This window comes from Papaver somniferum, chromosome 1 (assembly GCF_003573695.1).
Source record: "Papaver somniferum cultivar HN1 chromosome 1, ASM357369v1, whole genome shotgun sequence".
Classification (NCBI taxonomy): Eukaryota; Viridiplantae; Streptophyta; class Magnoliopsida; order Ranunculales; family Papaveraceae; genus Papaver; species Papaver somniferum.
The window spans coordinates 16,220,136-16,226,662 of NC_039358.1; positions in this window are offsets into that span (position 1 = coordinate 16,220,136).

The following is a 6,527-nucleotide window of genomic DNA, read 5'->3' on the forward strand; positions in this document are numbered from 1 at the left end:
GGTAGAACCGATACCTACCTACACTGGGAGTCATGGTAGAACCGGTCTCAATATGTAAAACCGATTTTTATAGTCACATATACTTTAGGTTTTGTGTGATTTTAAAAATTGGGTTTGAAACATAGGAAAGTTCAAGATATCGGCATAACGAGTAATTTGAACATGAGCTGAAATCTTATAATTTATTGTTCAAAGATATTCCTTAATACTCAAGATGAGATCGCAAACTGAAATGTTTGAGAATATTTTCGAATATATATGTTTTGTTTTACCAGTAAGCAAAACATATCTCTGGAAAAATAGTTAACTGCTAGCTAATATTGAGTTGTCCAATAGGGATTTCGGTTGTACAGTTGGATATTGATTGGAATTAGGAAAAATGAATTTAGGTGCTTATTGCATATCTTCAGAATATTTTCGGTTATGGAAGTTCATTGGAGTAAAAACGATTATGGTCTATAAAGAATGATGTTTGTTCTTCTTACAAACATATCCTGAGGTAGGCACTTCATTTTTAGTCACTACTGTAGTTGACTAATAGTATTATTTATAATACTATCTTGGAGAAGACTGTAACATAATTAGGCGAGATCTCTTACGTCCACTAGTTTAAAGACTTCTTTGGGATCAAGAAGCATCTACTTGGTGGAAACTAAGATTGGTTTGTTAGTTTAATTTTTGATTATTGATTTGATTGACTAACGATTATTAACTCTTGAATGCACCTAGTTTGATTATTCTTGAGAACATTCTCTTCTGACATAAGGTCACTCAAACAAGATCATGGGATTAACGGCAGTCCAGATCTGGTTTTAGATCTCACGTTGAATTTTGATCATCCATTGTTAACGGACTTTGTTCTGTACGTGGTCGATCATAAGTTGGAATCAAGTTTGTTATTGTGCAGGTACTGAAGACTATCCAATATTTGAAGACAAGAATATTTTATTACTGGTTTCGTATTTTTGTGATTTTCTTTGTGCACAAACTTGATCTTTATCTCTGATATATGATTGATTAAATAGTCATATTGGATCGACAAAATATCATTTGGTAGTGTTCTTCAGTATTTGAATCTAATTATTTATTTACCTAGATCTGATTAACGTGTTAATCTAGTGTGGATAACTATGTTGCTCCTCATGTGATAAAGAAGTTTGAGTTTCCAGATACACCACGACTTCGTGCTTGCTCAGTTGGTTAAGTTAATACTTCTTCTACCAAAATAGTAATTACTCATCAGTGTCTTATGATTTTTTTTTCTTTTTTCGTTGTGGATCTAAGGATTCTTTTGCGGTGGTGTCCTCAACATAACTTCCAAAAGTCATCTTCTTGGGAAACCTTGGAAATATGCTATTTGTGTTGTTCACAATTGTTTTAGGAACACCCACACCTTTTACTAAGATGACGAGAATAAATTTTACGTCCTTCGAAATTTTTAATAGTTCTCAAGAAATACTGTGATCAGGAGATCAGTGCTTTGTAGCTACTATTGCTATGTGTTTACATAACTATCATATTTCGAGCTTTGTTAGGATAATAAGCCTATGGTGAAATTCCATAAAAGGTACAACCTTTACTATCTCAATATAGTACTTTATTTCCGGAAATATTGTTGGCCACTTTGCTTCCTTTAAAAAAGACTTTCGACATAGTATTGGTCTTATATCGGGATCTTTATCAGTCAAGTCCAATATGACATACTCCCTACTCCCTCCATTCCGCTTTACACGAGGGTTTAAAATTTTGTTCTAGTTCCACAATACGTAAGAATTTTAATATTTTTCATACAACTTTGAACAACAACCTTACAATTTTTAGATATACTCCAAATATTTTCCATGCTTATTAATATGGCAATCAGGATCCTCTTGTTACTTATAATATCTATTTTTTAGTTATATTCGACTACAGAATAGGAATACCGTATATGGATTGATTTTATTCTAATGAGAAGTCTTTTTATCTTCGAAAAAATAGGACAACGAATTACAGGTTTGGTTTTGAGGTTTAAATCTTTTCATCTCCTCCTATTCTCAATATGCGTATACACATTACACCTTGTACACTGATTTCAATTTTTTTCTTGCCATGGCATTTCTTTGTTTTTTTTTTTTTTTTTTTTTGCTTTCAATGTGATTTTATGTTGGAGAAGATAAACTACACTGGTTTCAACACGAAAATTCGTCAAAAAATTCCCTCCAACTATAATGCTCATATTTCCAGTTCAAAATACTTGTAAAAAACCAAAATTTAAATCTTTTACCCCAAATTATTCCCTCCTTTTCTTTTGCATTCATTAAAAGCGTTTTGTTATCCCTTTCAATTCTCACGGTTCATTTTCTCTTCTTCCATTAGCATATATTCTGCTGGTCGAGAAATCACTGAACCACATATAACTATCTCATTCCATGATTCAGATGGAGAAGAAATCACTGAGCATTACTCTAATATTTTATATCATGATGAAGAGCAAATATCATCAAGTGACGAAGACATAAATTCTTGTGATGGAGATATGACTTCTAATGATTCAGAGATGATGATTTCTATCACAATAGAAAGAAAAACCAGAGAATTAGCAATTCCATACTGTCATCGTACTAATATTCGAACATTCGCAGAAGCTAAAGAGATGGAAAAATCAACATTGCATAAGAGGATCAAAGAAGACAATGTTAAACCACACACAAATGCAGTAATGTCAGACTTAAAAGACGACGACAAACTAAAATTGTCAGATGTATAAGAATGCTGGAGATACAAATACTTTTAATTCTCAACCAATGTTTAAGGATATGTTTGATTATGTACATATAGATGAAAAATGGTTTTACATGACAAAAACGTCTGAGAAATATTATCTTCTTCCCGATGAACCCAAACCTCACCATGCATGTCAAATGTTACCCATTCAATTGGGTCATTAATAAGCTTTTATATTCCTTGAACATCTAGTTAATCTACCTACGTTGATAACAACTCTATAAAAAAAAAAAACCCCGAACCGCAAATAAAATCAGTAGAATAATTTATCTCATAAGGGATGGAGGTGGACCCCGCCCCATGTGGTTAGCAGGAGAGTCGGTTTTTGGAACGTTTTGTGAGTGTTTTTCTCTCGTTTTTTTTTTCTTTCTCAGTTTATTTTGCACCGCTGAATTGGGGGCCCTGGAAAGTAACTGGGGGCCTCCCACTAGAGGACAAAAAAGGTCACCCAATCCTCATTTGGGTCACCCCTTATCCAAATATTTTGGTAATGTCTAATCTACCCCTTATCTAATTAGTGGTAATATCACTTAATTAGTGGTAATCTCATTTAATTAGTGTAAAATTTCAAAATCAAAATCAAAAGTTTAAAATCAAAATCAATTTTTTTTTCTTCCGAATCTTATGTTTGAAAAAAAAAATCTGCACAAATTTGTATGAAAAATCGTCATGAAATTTTTAAAAAAATAACGACCCTCAAGAGTCGTCATTGTTTCAATAACGACTCTAAACAGTTGTTAAAAAACGACTCTCAAGAGTCGTCATTGCTTTAGTGACGACTCTAGACAGTCGTTAATGTTCAACTACGCATATGACGACCCTTTAATATATTCCGCAATTAATGAATCTTTAAAGAAGATAACGACTCTTTTATAAGCAATAACGACTGTTTAGAGTCGTCACTGAAACAATGACGACTTCTTAGGGTCGTTTTTGGAACAATAACGACTGTTTGGAGTCGTCACTAAAACAATGACGACTCTTGAGGATCGTTATTTTTTTAAAAGTTATTTTTTTAAAAAAATTCATGACGACTTTTCATACAAATTTGAGCAAAATTATTTTTTTGCAAGTTCGAAAAAAAAATTGATTTTGATTTTGATTTTAAAAAAAATGTTTTAAAAAAATAAGGGGTTAAACAGTATTTTCACTTTACTATTGATACGCCCCTGAAAATTTTGGGGTGCAAACAAAATTGGTGAGGCCCCCGATTAAAATCTATCGCCCCAATGAATCCCTGTTATTTTGCTGCCCGTGAATCATTTTTGCTAGGTGCGCGTGCACACTTGGCTCAATCAGTTTCTTTCTTCGGAGTTCGGACAAATCAAAATAAAATGATGGCTTAATCCTTAATCAGAGGTGAAAGCGGGAAAAGGCAAATAAAAATAGTCAGTTCGTACTTGTTTTTATTTGTCCTTTTGTTAATCACAGTCTCTCTCTGCTTTTCTGTTTACTCTGTCTGTCATCTTGAAAATCAAGAGTTCTCTACAAATTTGGGTTTTCACAAAACGATCTCTTGATCCTTGGAATTCATCATTCTTAGGTTTGATTTTTCAACACATCAATCTTTTTTTCTCCATTATCAGTTGATTTGCAAAGTCACTTTTTACTTGGGAATCTATAATAAGTTTGCGGCAAAACCCTAATTCGAAGTTCTTCCTGGAAATCTGTAGACCATGATGGCTGACGCTGAACATCGGAAGCCGGTGTTTGTAGAGTCAGGGAGAGGTTTTTTTCTTTTTAAGTACGTATCAAAGTACAAGAAATTTGAGTTGGAGAAACGAGTTAATGAACTTGAGAATCAGGAATCGTTGCGGTTGATAGATGAACTTGATTTGAAAAATTTACTGGAAGATTTTAGAATCAAGTATGATGGACTGTTGGTGGAGTTTAAAGAGAAGAAATTTGAGTTTGATTTGATAAAGAATGAGTTGAAGGAGCTGAGTGAAAGTAAAATTGGTGTTGGAAATGAAGTCAAGGAGTACGAGATTATGTGTAATCGATTGAAAGAGCAGATAATTAAGATACTGGAGGACAAGAGAATTGCAAGTGAAAGAGACAAGGAAGCAAATGTGTTGAGTTCAGTAAGGAGATTAAGGATTTGGAGTGTGCCAACAGAAGAGCAGAAGATGAAATGGAGATTTGGAAGAAGAAATTTATCGATTCCGAGTGTGCCAAAAGAAGAGCTGAAGATGAGATAGAGATTTGTAAGAAGACATTAATGGAATTGGAGTGGGGAAAAAAAGAGCAGAAGATGAGATGGAGGTTTGGAAGAAAAAATTTACAGATGCCGAGTGTGCCAATAGAAGAATAGAAGATGAGTTAAAGGAAAAATGTAGAGAATTAGAGATTCAAGTAAGCGAGATGCTGAATCATGGAGCTGAGTTGGAAGATTATAAAACCAAATGTCATGGTTCATCTACAATGCTCAAGGCGAAGGAAATGGAGTGTATTGAATTTGAGGCTAAATTGAAGAACCTAGTGTTAACAAAGGTTGCTCTTGATCATGAGCTTGAGGACTACAAGACCACCTGCATCCGAATGAAAGATGAAATTACGGGTTTAACAAACGTAGGAAAGATTATGTCCGAAAGAGAGAAGACGTCACATGATAGAATTGCTTACTTTGAAGAGTTAGTGAAGAAGATGGAAAGTGATGAAAATTGTATGCTAGTTCAACTCAAGAATGAGAACATGGTTTTGGAGTGTGGGTTAAGAAGAGCGGAGGACGAGACTGAGAAATGGAAGAAGAGATTTACAGAGCTGGAGATGGGATTGGGAATCTCACCAAAGGAAGTTGCTTATGATGATATTTACAGAGTCTCTCTGCTTTCCTCTTTACTCTGTCTGTCATCTTGGAAATCATGAGTTTTCAATAGACCCAAAAAATTTGGGCAAGATTTTATAGGGCACCATAAATGACCTCTTGAATCCTTGTAATTCTTCATTCTTCTTAGGTTTGATTAGGTGTAACCATTTTTTTCTCCTCTGATCTAAAAAGTTAATTTTACTTGTAAATTTTGTGACAAAACCCTAGTTCAAAGTTCTGTTTTGGAGTCTGTATACCATGGATGAAGAAGCTGAACATTGGAAGCGGAGGTTAACAGAGTCAGGGATAGATTGTAATCGACTGAAAGGCAAGATTAAAATTTTGGAGAAGGAAAAGAGAATTTCAAGTGAAATAGAACAAAGGGGAAAACAAAGAATTTATAGTCTTGAAGATGAAATTAAGAGGATGGGAAGTGATCAGAGGGAGAAATGTGCTGAGTTCAGTAAGGAGATTATGGATTTGGAGCGTGCGAAAAGAAGAGCGGAAGATGAGATAGAGATTTGGAAGAAGAAATTTCAGGATTCAGAGCGTAGGAAAAGACGAGCAGAAGATAAAGTAGAGATTTGGAAGAAGAAATTTAAGGATTCAGAGAGTGGGAAAAGAAGAGCAGAAGATGAAGTAGAGATTTGGAAGAAGAAATCTGAGGATTCAGAGTGTGGGAAAAGAAGCGTAGATGATGAAAATGACCTTTTAAAGAAAAAAAAAATAGAGAATTAGAGATTCAAGCAAGACAGATGTTGAATCATGGAGCTCAGTTGGAAGATTACAAAACCAAATGTCATAGTTTATCAACAATGCTTAAAGTGAAGGTAATGGAGTGTACTGAATTTGAGTCTAAATTGAAGAACCTAATGTTTGCAAAGGTTGCTCTTGATCATGAGCTTGAGGACTACAACACCACCTGCAGTCGAATGGAAGAGGAAATTACGGG